Genomic DNA, 11,498 nt, shown 5'->3' on the forward strand with positions numbered 1-11,498 from the left:
CCAAATCAGTAAAGTTATTGGTGAAAATGAAAGATGTGTCTTCCATTTTACAGAAAAAACTGAACAGACTTTTTGGCCAACAAATATACTCACAATGTTGTGTAACCATCCCCATCATCTATTTCCAGAAATTTTCCATCATCCCAAACTGAAACTCTGGACCCATTAAACAATAACTCGCCACTCCCCCCTCCCTCCAGCCTCCAGCGACCTCTATTCTGCTTTGTGTCTCTCTGCATTTGTCTGTTCTAGGTCCCTTACATAAGTGGAATCACACAATATTTTCCTTTGGTGGCTAATTTCACTTAGTGAAATGGACTGAATGTTTATGTCACTGCCCCCCACCTAATTCATTTGTTGAAATCCTAGCCCCCAAAGTGATGGTATTAACAGGTGGGGCCTTTGGGAGGTCATTAGGTCATGAGGGTGGACGCCTCATGAATGGGGTTAGTGCCCTCGTAAAAGAGACGCCAGAGGATCCCTTGCCCCTTCAGCCGGGTGAGGTTACAGTGAAATGATGCCCATCCATGAGGAAGCTGCTCCTCACCAGACACAGAACCTGCTGTAGCCAGGATCTTGGATTTCCCAGCCTCCAGAACTATTATAAATAAATTTCTATTTTTCGCAAGCCACCCAATCAATGCAATTCTGTTACAGCACCTTGAATGGAGTAAGATATTTAGCACAGCAATTTCAAGATCCATCATGTAGCCCTGGCCAGGGAACTCAGTTGGTTACAGCATCACCCTGATATGCCACGGTTGTGAGTTCGATCCCAGCTCAGTGCAACTACAAGAATAAATCAACAAATGCATGAATAATTAGGACAAAAAAAATCAATAAATAATTCTTTTTAATAAAAACACCCATCATGGTTTGGCATGTATTTGCCCTCCTTTAAATCTCTTTGGTGGAGACTTGGCCTTTCTCTCACCTCCCCCCTTTGGCCCCTTGCCAAGCTGGAACGGTTCAGATGGTTCACTGCCTCCTTGGGCAAGGACACCAGTCCCTGGTTAAAACTAAATTGTCTAAATCTAGTGTCGCAGGTTCGATTCCCAGCAAGGGCACATGCCTGGGTTGCAGGCCATGACCTCCAGCAACCGCACATTGATGTTTCTCTCTCTCTCTCTTTCTCCCTCCCTTCCCTCTCTGAAAATAAATAAATAAAATCTTTTTAAAAAATAAATAAATTGTCTAAATCTCACCCAGGTGCCTCAAACCCAGTGGCCATGAGTGGCCTGGGCGCCTCAGGGGCCCTGCTCTGGCCCAGGTGCGCGGCTGTCCAGCCCTAGGAACGTTTGTACTTCCTGGAATCAGACAGCCCAATCCTCAGCCCACCCCCAGACCACAGAGTGGGGTGGGCCATGAAGGTCACATCATATTCATTTAAGTGCCTGCTGACCAGCAAACATGCCCTGGGGCCTGGGCAGACAGAAGTACAACCCACCCCACCCACCCTCCTGCAGCTTGGACCCCAGCAGCGAGGACAACACCAGAAAAAGAATTTCAGTGGCCCTTGAGGGATCCGAAGGTGCTCTGGGTATGTTACGGGGGAGGGTGGGTGCTGGCTAGACTGCTGGAGAGACGGGGGCGGGGGGGGGGGGAGACCCTGAGGTGGCACGAGAGCCTGCCTTCCCCAGAGAAAGAGGGGCTGGGAGGCACTGGAGGCAGCCGGGGACTGAAGCCACAGCGGGCACCAGCGCATGAGTGAGTCCCCTCCCTGCGCAAGCAGCGGCGGTGGCACAGGTGACTGGCACTGCGCTCCACGGTCCTGCTCGGCTGGGCGCACTGATGCACTGGCGAGCGACAGCTGGAGGCAGGGGGCACAGGTGCTGGGCCGGCAGGCAGCGGACGGCAGGAAGGGCCGCAGGCGGCGAATAGGATACGTATGTGCACAGATTCCAAAAGACGCCTGCCTGAAGCAGGACTGCGACGGTGAGACAGCTAAGCTCCCTGAGCTTCCTAGAGGATGATGGTATCTTTAACTGAAGGAAGGAACTCCGAGCCCAGCCCAGGACTGGTCTGGCCTGGCAAGAGGGGCAGTGGCAGGGTTATTTTTCTTTGGAGTTTTCAAAGGGCCTGGGCTCTCAGGCAGAAGCCCACCACTCTTCCAAAATTATTTAGCTTTTGAATAAAAGGCTCCTTTCGTTTTTCATCAAACCTCTGGCTCCAGAGTTTGCCTGTGTCCAGCAGCAGGCAGCTGAATCCCACTTTGCTGAGTAACAGGCGTGTAGAGGGGACTCGCTCAGTTCATTAGCCCAAGTTCCCGATGGACTATGTGTTCCAGGTTTGGTGGGGATGCGTGGGGGGCTCAGGCCGGCAGTGGGTTTCCTGTCCCAGAAGGTCTGCGAGCAGAGGCAAAGGGGCTTCTTGCTTTTTTCTGCACAGCTTTCCCTTCTGTAGTCGTCATCTGGGCCTCTGGCTGTGGGGGTGGGGACGGCACACGCATCGTACTTCAGGAGATGATCCTCAGCTCGCCCCTGACACGCTGCGCACTCAGCAGTTGCTAGCTGCTTGGGAACTATTGTCTGAGTCCAGAGCGCCCGTCCTCCCGGGGAGAGCAGGAGAGCAGAGGCGAAGGGTTCTCCCCCTTGGCCAGGTGCACCCACGCGCAGCTGGCTGCGGGGCAGGCGCGCCCGGCTGGCAGCGGTCCCCACAGGCAGGGAAGCAGGGGTATGTGGTTTCCGGAGCACTCACTTCAATCCTAACGTCCCTTTAATAGTCCTTGTCAGAGTGCCATGCCTCTCCCCAGAGGTTTTCATAACTGTGGAAAATAAATAGCCATGATCTGACCTCCAGGGGAATGAGGATGTCTGCAAATTCCAGGAAAGGCCGTTATAAAACCAGGAAGAGCCAGTGCACCCTCTGGGGATCGGCAACCGCAGCCCAAAGCCAAGGTATGGAGCTCTGGCGACTGCCAAGGAAGCCACAAAATAAATGTATTCGCAGCTCAAACTCTCTTTTCACCTACGGTTCTTATGGAAACGGGGTACAAGTGGCCTGTGATGGCACAGGAGAGGCACAGAGAGGGAGAAACACGCTGTGAAACTGTGTGATGAATAACAGATGGTGATGGGAGATGTCTGGACTTTGGTGGTGGGCACACGATGCAGTACACAGACCATGCATCATAGGAGTCTGCCCTTGAAACCGATGTCACTCAAATCAATGTAATTTTAAAAAATTAATTGATTGATTTTTTTTAAAAATGTGATGACTAGTTTCTTTCTTCCAGGACTTGGGGGGAAAGGAGCTAGTCAAGCAACGGAATTCATTTTTAAGTTAATAATTTGTTATAAAGCCCTGGCATTATTGATTGCACGCAGGAAGTTTTAAAAGGTTTCACTGCCATCCAAAGAACACGTGAGAAGAAAAATGTCCTTGGGAGGAAAAATGTCCTTCCTTTTCTTACCACGTGATAGGAAAAAGAGAAGCCCTTTTTAACCCTGAAAACACTTGGCGAAGCTGGCAAAAAGTGTTTTCAAATACCAGATACAAAGTTCCTTAAACAGGCCCCCGAGACAGAGCTCTGGGCCAGCTCAGAGCCTTGCTGTGGTTCTTGCTCAGGCAGCCAAGAAATCTTAGGAGGGTGACATCCTGTTTCCGTCAGCCATGAGGCTGGATGGACACAGTGGTCAGAATTGTTGCCAAGATCACCTGGGAGAAGAGATACAGAAGCTTCAGACAAGCCCTGCTCAGCCAGTCTTCACCTGAGCGGAGCAGTGCTCAAACCCAGCCCCCGTCATGGGGGCAACGTGACCAGAACTCTGCGACTCTCAACTGAGCCCCCGTCACAGCCCGCTCACCTTTCCTAGGGCAAGCCACGTCCGCTTCTCCGACCGCCAGCCTGCCTGACCCTGCCGAGGAAGGTGCAGGAAGAAGGGAGGAAGACGGCTCCCCTTGCTCTCCCTCTCCCATCTGGAGAAAAGTTTAAAGCCAGGAGCAGGGTGGAGGGGCCTGCCATGCCTAACCCACTCAGCCCCTGGGGCTCTCCCAAGGCATAGAGAGGGCCCAGGTCCCAGGACTGCCCCAGGGCCCCAGGACAACTTCAGAACGGCCCCAGGAACCAAGCTGAGGTTGATTGGCAGCCCCCCAGCCCTGTGTTTGCCCATGCTGGACTTGAACTAGAGCCTGGAGCTATGTCCCTGCCCCATCTCAACAGCCACGGGCCATATCACCAATGAACTAACTGGTGACAAGCAGGGCAAGAGAAGCCCATGCTCTTTCAGGAAATTCTTGTACCAGAGGGGAAATGAGGCCCCTGGGAAGGAAGGGCAAAAGAGATCAGATGAGAATAGAGCACGGGCCTGGGAGGTACGACACCTGGGCGCACACCGTGCTCTTTCCCTGCCCGGGCCTCAGTTTTCCCATCTTTGAAATGGAGACCAGAGTCATCAATCTGCCTAACGCGTGAGGAGGGTCTGGGGTCCGATTTGGAGAGGTTGCTTTTGGATTCCAAGTGGCCACTGCTGGCTGCAAGGGGCCCTAGGTTGCACATCGTTTCGTGTGAGGTGTTCCCCACCTCTGAAGCGACACCAGCCTGCTCCGTTCCCCAGAACCCTGCTGTGGAGCTGGTGATGTTGAGGGCTGGCCAGCCTCATGCTCTGGTAACTGATGGCCACTGTGCTCCTGGAGTGGGGACATTTGTTGGGGCACTTTAAAAAGCCAATTCGCTGTAACTCTGACCCCAGCCTCAATTCTGCAACCAATTTTGACGTGCCAGGTTTTGTCCCCACTCTGAGGAAATCTCCAATACCAGCTGGATGCCCTGCAATCAACTGTGTTCTAACACTGTCTCCCTGGAGATGGGATCAGATCTCAAAGCTGAAGGGTTCAGTTCCACAAGACTGTCCTCATCTCGCCTCGGATGCTAATTGAAGATCCAGGTCCCCACCTGTACTTCTGACTGATGGGCTCAACATTGGAGGTTCCACCAACCCCCTCCTTGTGTTCGATTAATTGCTACAGCAGCTCACAGAACTCAGAGAAACATTTACTTACTCCAGCATGCTTTGTTATAAAAGGATATAATTCAGAAACAGCCAGATGGAAGCAATGCATAGCACAAGATGTGGGGGAAAGGTATGAGCTCCCATGACCTCTCCAGGTGCGCCATTCTCCCCTAATCTCCACCTGTTCACCAACCCAGAAGCCTTCTGAATCCAGTCCTTTAGGGGTTTGATGGAGGTTTCATTACATAGGCCTGATTGGCTAACTCAGTGGCCATTAGTGATTGGTTCAACATCCAGCCCTTCTTTCCTCCTGTCCAAGGGTGGGACTGAAAGTTCCCGTTCTCTAATCACAGGGTTGGTTCTCCTGGCAAAGACCAAATATACTGTATGTTTCTCATGATAACTCATACCATATTATCTTATTAGAAGGGGGTACCTGAGTCTCATCCTCTCATTGCAAATAGTACAGTGACCTCACCCCCTCCTGAGGTGCCACCTTCCCCAACGTGGGCTAGAATACAAAGATACCATCTTTCCTGCTGTAGCATCCAAAGGAAAAACCTCATCAAAAGCACAATGCTTGGGTATCTTTTGGTTGAAACGTGCAGGCAGACAAGGCAGTGTCCAACTCAGGAAAGGGGAAAGGAAGGGAAAACGGAGAGACCGAAAGTGAGAAGGGGACACTGGAGAATCACTTCCTTGCAAGGAGGCTTTTTGCACACACAGCCTTCCGTGTGCAGCCTGTGCGTGAGTGCTGAGTCTCTCCGGAGTCCCTTGGGCAGCAGGGCTGGATGGGAGCGGGATGGACTCCAGCCACAAGAAGCTTTAAGCAGCACCTGAGGGAAGTTGCTGGTGGACTGAGGCCCAGGCAGTGCAGGGACGATGAAAAGGAGAGAGAGGAACCAAACTTTATTGAGCACCTACTATAAGAAGGAGGCTAAGTGAGAAAAGAGAGAGTGAACATGTCAAATGAGAGGTTGGGGAGAGATCCCTGCCGCAGATGACTGTCTAGTGCCTTCCACCTCCTCCTCCTCCTCTTCCTCAGGAACCGACTCCTAAGGACAGCCACGTGCCAGGCCTGGGGCTGGGATTGCAGGGTGTGAGTTCTATTTCTTTAAAGATTTTATTTATTTATTTTTAGAGAGAGGGAAAGGGAGGAAGAGAGGGAGAGAAACATCAGTCTGTGGTTGCCTCTCACAGGATCCCTACTGAGGACCTGGCCTGCAACCCAGGCATGTGCCCTGACAAGGAATCGAACCAGCAACCCTTTGGTTTGCAGGCTGGCACTCAGTCCACTGAGCCACACCAGCCAGGGCAGAGTGTGAATTCTTGCCTTCAGGGGGCTCACAGTCTACTTGGGGGGAAAGACTTACTAAGAAATGACAAGCCAGTCACAGTATCTGTCAAGTGAGTGGCTGCCAAGCAGTGTGTCAGGGACTAAGAAGAGGGTCACATTATCCTGGGATGGTTGGGGCCACCAGGGAGGAATGGGCCTTGAGCCTGAACTTGAATTCTGGATGGCACTTGAGACAGACTGATCAGTATAGAAGGGCGGTGCGAAAAGAACACAGGTGGTGTGTTCAAGGGACCGTGACCAGCAGTTTATTTTTCTTTTTCCATCACTGTGTATTTCAGGGCCCTTTCACATATGTCACCTCAGGAAATGACTCTGTTGTCCTTCACAAGCCCAGCTCAGCCCTGGGACAAATGGCCTTTGGTGAGTTCAGTGGAATTAAATGGTGTTCTGCTATGTGTAAATCGTTGTTAAGTGTTACAAGATGTGCCGAAAAGTTTAAAATATGGCCCCTACCCTCAAGGACAGAGAGGATTCTGCTTCTGTCCGATGGCCCGTGAAGGAGGTTCCAGGTGACTCTACAGCAGTGAAGTCCTACACCTAATAAAAGGCAGCGAACTCTGGACAGCACCGACCAGTCCAAAGAAAACCGGGTTTACGCTCTCAGGATGCTCCACTTGGGGGTGGTCCAAAAGGAATCAGCGACCCTGCAGTCTTCTCTTGGAATCGGTTACCAGGCTCGGTCAGTCTTGTGCCTTTCACAGCCTTCCCGGGATACTCCTCCACAAGCACAGGCTTGCCTGCACCTGAGCACCAGCTCAGAACCAGAAGCCATAGTCCTTGCAGATGTACCGATAGCTCCCCTGTGGCTGGGCCACCAAGGAATTGCTTCCTTTGCAATTAATTCTGCAAAGGAAGAGGACAGGAGTGAAAGAAGCAAAATAAGGCAACGCATGTGGTAAACTTCTCAATTGGTCGATCTTGGGCAGAAGGCAGGCTTTACTTGGCCTGAGAGAGACAAAGTGACCTAATCCTGGCCCTTAAAGCACCGGTCAGGGCGGAGTAGGGGAAAGCAGGAGCTGGGCATCGCCTGAGACCAACTGAAACACGAACTTACCTCGGGCATCCTCAGAGTGTGATGATGTGGCTACTGCCGTGAGCGGGCTGCAGAGACGCCAAGAACCTTCCACGTTGCATGGGCAGAGCTGCTTCTTCCGTGACAGCTGGCAGATGCCTGTCAGTCCCTTCACAAAAGTGAGCTGCAGGGGCACCAAGTGCAGAACGGCCTAGTGGAGTCAGCCAGAGTGCGTCAGCCTCTGGGCGGTCAGCACTCACTGCAGCGTGTGTGAGCCCCTGCTTCCTCAGATGACTGAAGGCCACATACATGGTGAGAAGCAGGTAGCTCAAGCCTTGAGGTTCTGGGCCCTGAATTTTTAGTTGGAAAACCTCTTTTCAAGGCAAAAACATCCCAAAGGATGTTTAAAGTGTTTTGAAGAATGAGTTCATATGCCTTAACTCAGTAACAGAGGAAGCGGAACTCTCATCTGAAGACAGTGGAAGAACACACCTTGCCGTGGGCTGGGTCTGGAGGAAGGGACTGCACGTCCTGGGCCAGGCCAGGGAGCAGTTCTTCAAAACCACCAGCAGCCAAACAACAAAAATAAAAACCCCTGAAACACAGAAGTCTGGCCATGTGGCTGGGCAGGGGGGAGGGACCCTGGAGAGGGGTCGGAAAGTGCCAAAGGCAGAGGCTTGAAATTGCAAACCGACAGGCTTCCGTACCCCAAGGAAGGGTGTAAACAACTGAAGTGGCTCGAAGTTGTACATCACATGCACGAGCTGCAAAGGTCACAACACACGTACATCATTGAGGTGAACATGGTGACACCCTACCTGGACAGAGACGCTGTGCCCCTGTGCGCGACTAGACACTCTCCTACCCACTTCCGGATAGTGGCGGCAGGAGGAGGGGCAGAGACGCTGTGCAGGGTGACATGTGTGGGGGATGCTGGCCTAGACTGGCTGGAAATTTGGACACTTCCACCCTGTGTGGGATTTGGGGCTGGAACATTTAAAGGAGAGGGCAAACTCATCCCCTTTTTTGCACTCCCCTCGTGTGCACGATCGGGAGCCAGCTCGTGGAGGCAGAGTCCTGCACGAGATGCACACCTTGCCAGCAGCAGGCCTGCAGCAGCCCCTGCCTCATGGCAGGGGTCCTGGGCTGCCCCATCTCTCGCTCTGAGAGCGGAAGACAGATGTGCGGGCCAAGGGCACTCACCAGCCCTCAGGGCACAAGCAGCCTCGGACACTGAGGCCCCACCGACGGAGCCCCTTGCACAACTGGCTGCAGTGCTCTGGCAGTGCGCCCTGGCTCCAGGAGGGGAGGAAGTTGTGGCACAGCGATGAAGACCCTGGCCCCACAAGTTTGAACCCTGGAAAGGGAGAGAGCCTGGGGCTGGAGAGACAGAGACCTGTTCACGGAACAGCCTTGGGCCCCAGGAGGACCCATAAGAATGGAGCAGGGGGTCTGGACACTGGTTCTGGTGGGGGGCGGGGGAGGGGGGAGGCTGGCTTCTTTCTGTGTATTGCAGAAAAGAATGGCCTGGAACTGCGGAGCCTCCAGATCCCCCAAATTGGGCAACCTTTTAATAAAGACCCCTTTCCTTCCCCACCAATATGGTGTCGTGCTTGTGTATGGCGGCTGGCTGGCAGCCAAATTCCACTTTGTTGGGTAACACTCACCCTCACCCCCCAACGCCCCCACCCCTGCCACAAAGGAACAGCAAGCGCACAACCTTAAGACTCTTTATTTAAAGAAACTATGTCGGGGCCACACTGCTGCATAACCAAACAGAAAATTACTAGTGAAACTTGACAGTTTTCACTGACAGCCCTCGGTCTCGGAGGCTGACAACGCAGTGGCTGTTTTGAACCACACGGTCTGCAGCTCCACCTTCATGCTTAATAACCCACCAAAGTCAGGCCCTGAAGTAAGGAAGTGAACGCAACTCCCTGCTTTACTGCTCCCCAGGCCAGGGGCAGTGGGGCTGCCCAGACCACCCAAAGGACACCACACCAGGAACCGGGTTGTGGAGAAAGTGGGTATTTTGTCCTACTACTTTTTAAAAGAACACTTCAAGCAGATGAATGTTTCAAACACCCTGGGTTGCTAAAGCTGACAGAAGAAATATCAAGACCTAAAAATATCTGGCAAAACTATCTGAATGAACACTGATTCTCATCTATGCTAAATATTCAGATGTATTTTTGAATGTTAATTCATAGGAAAAAGCGTCTGTTGAGCAGCCAGGCCTGGCCGTGGGGAGCTGACTGGCCCACAGGCAGGCTGCGCAGGCTCCGTGTGGGTCTGTAGTTAAGCATTGTGCCCCCGCCACAGCGCCCAGACTCGGGAAAGGTGTCACGCTGCCAAGTTACTGCAAGAACATTGGAAACTCCTCAACGCATGCTGTCTCAAGGCACCTGGAAATAAAGCTCCGTCCTTTAGTTCTCCCCAGAAGGTTTAAATCTTTTCAATGGTCTCTGCTTTATCCATCTTTAAACCAATTAAGGGCATTTTTTGAGCATTCATTGGTTTCCCAAGGCACCGCAATGAAACAGCCATATCCCTGGGTCAGCAATAGTTCTGAAGAAGCATCATTTATTACAGCACCAGGCTGGATGAGGGGACCGAGAACTTTGGGCTATATTTAACTCTTTCTCTGGCCTGCTGAGTACTGTTTCTTCCTTTGCCCCTTTATTTTTTTCATTCAAAAAATATTTACTCAATACCTACTGTGTGCTGGGTTCGATTCTAGGTGCTGTGTCTCCAGGACTAAGTTCCGCTCACAATTCCTACAGACCAGGGGAGACAAACACTTCCAGGCAGAGACAGGTGAGTGCTAGAAAAAGAAGTAAACGGAAGTAACAGAATTCAGTGCTGGCAGGACAGAGGGGAGGAGGAGAGTCCCCCTTTCGTCAGGGGACAGCTCCCGGAGGCAGTGACAGCTCAGTGGGGATCTGAGTGATAAGCCGAGAAAACAGATTCCAAGGCTTGAGGTGGCAGAGAGTCCGAGGCACTGAGGAAGGCCTGTGCGGCCATAGACGAGTGAAAGGGGCGGAGTGGATGAAGATCAGGTGGGACGTGGGACGGGCGACGGGGGCCAGACGCCCAGGGCATCGCATGCTCTGAGGAAAAGGGGAAACTTCAGTCACAGTGAAATGAGAACCAACAAATGGATAAAGGAAATGTGGTGAATATATAATATATCCGCCCATAAAAAACAAGGAAATCTTGCTATGTGCAATCACGCAGATGCCCTCGGAGGGCATTATGCTAAGACAAGTAAGTTCAGAGAAAGACAAACACAGTATTATTTCACTTATATGTGGAATCTTAAAAAACAGAAACAAACAAAAAAGCCCCAAGCCCACAGGCTCTCTGCTCATAGAGAAGAGACTGGTAGCTGGGGGGACGGGGGAGCACAAGGTGCGTGAACAGGCACGAACTCCCCGTTACACGGTAAATAAGCCCTAGGGATGTCATGTGCAGCACGGTGACCCCAGTGACAGTAACGTGTTGAAAAGCTGAGAGCTGCTAGGAGAACAGATCCTGCAAGTTCTCGTCAAAAGGGGGAAAAAACTCTGTAAGCTATGCATGGTGACGAGTGTTAACTAGACTAACTGTGACGACCATTTTGTAGTATATATAAATGGTGAATAATCACATTGATGCCTAAAACTCATACAATGTTGTATGTCCATCAAAAAAACCCTCACTTTTATACCTCAAAAAAAAGTGAGTGAGAAACCACCGGAGGCTGTAAGCAGGGGCTCCCCCACCCCAACCACGGCACAGACTGAGGGAGGACCAAGCACACGAAGGGCATCACACAGAGAATGGTCAGGTGCTCTCTTGAAAGGGGCCTCAGGGACCGGGGTAGGACATGTGCCATTGTCAGGTCACCTTGGAACCAAACAGCAGGAGCTGACCGATCGTTGGCACCGCTTCTAGCCCAGTCCCCAGTACCGGAATGCTCTGGGCAGCACGACAGGCCTACTACACTGTACACTTGGGCTGTTCCAGAGACAGACTTGCGCCCCAACAGCACGAACGGTCTTCCTTACTCTCAGCCCAAATCTGACTCCTTCTGCCTTAGAGTCATCGCCCCTCGACACTCCTGGGCCCTACCGACAGCCGTCACACCGCAGGAATTCTCTTCTCAGGCAGGTGAGCAGCAGTTGCTCATCTGACT

This window comes from Phyllostomus discolor, chromosome 10, assembly GCF_004126475.2.
Source record: "Phyllostomus discolor isolate MPI-MPIP mPhyDis1 chromosome 10, mPhyDis1.pri.v3, whole genome shotgun sequence".
NCBI classification, from domain to species: Eukaryota; Metazoa; Chordata; class Mammalia; order Chiroptera; family Phyllostomidae; genus Phyllostomus; species Phyllostomus discolor.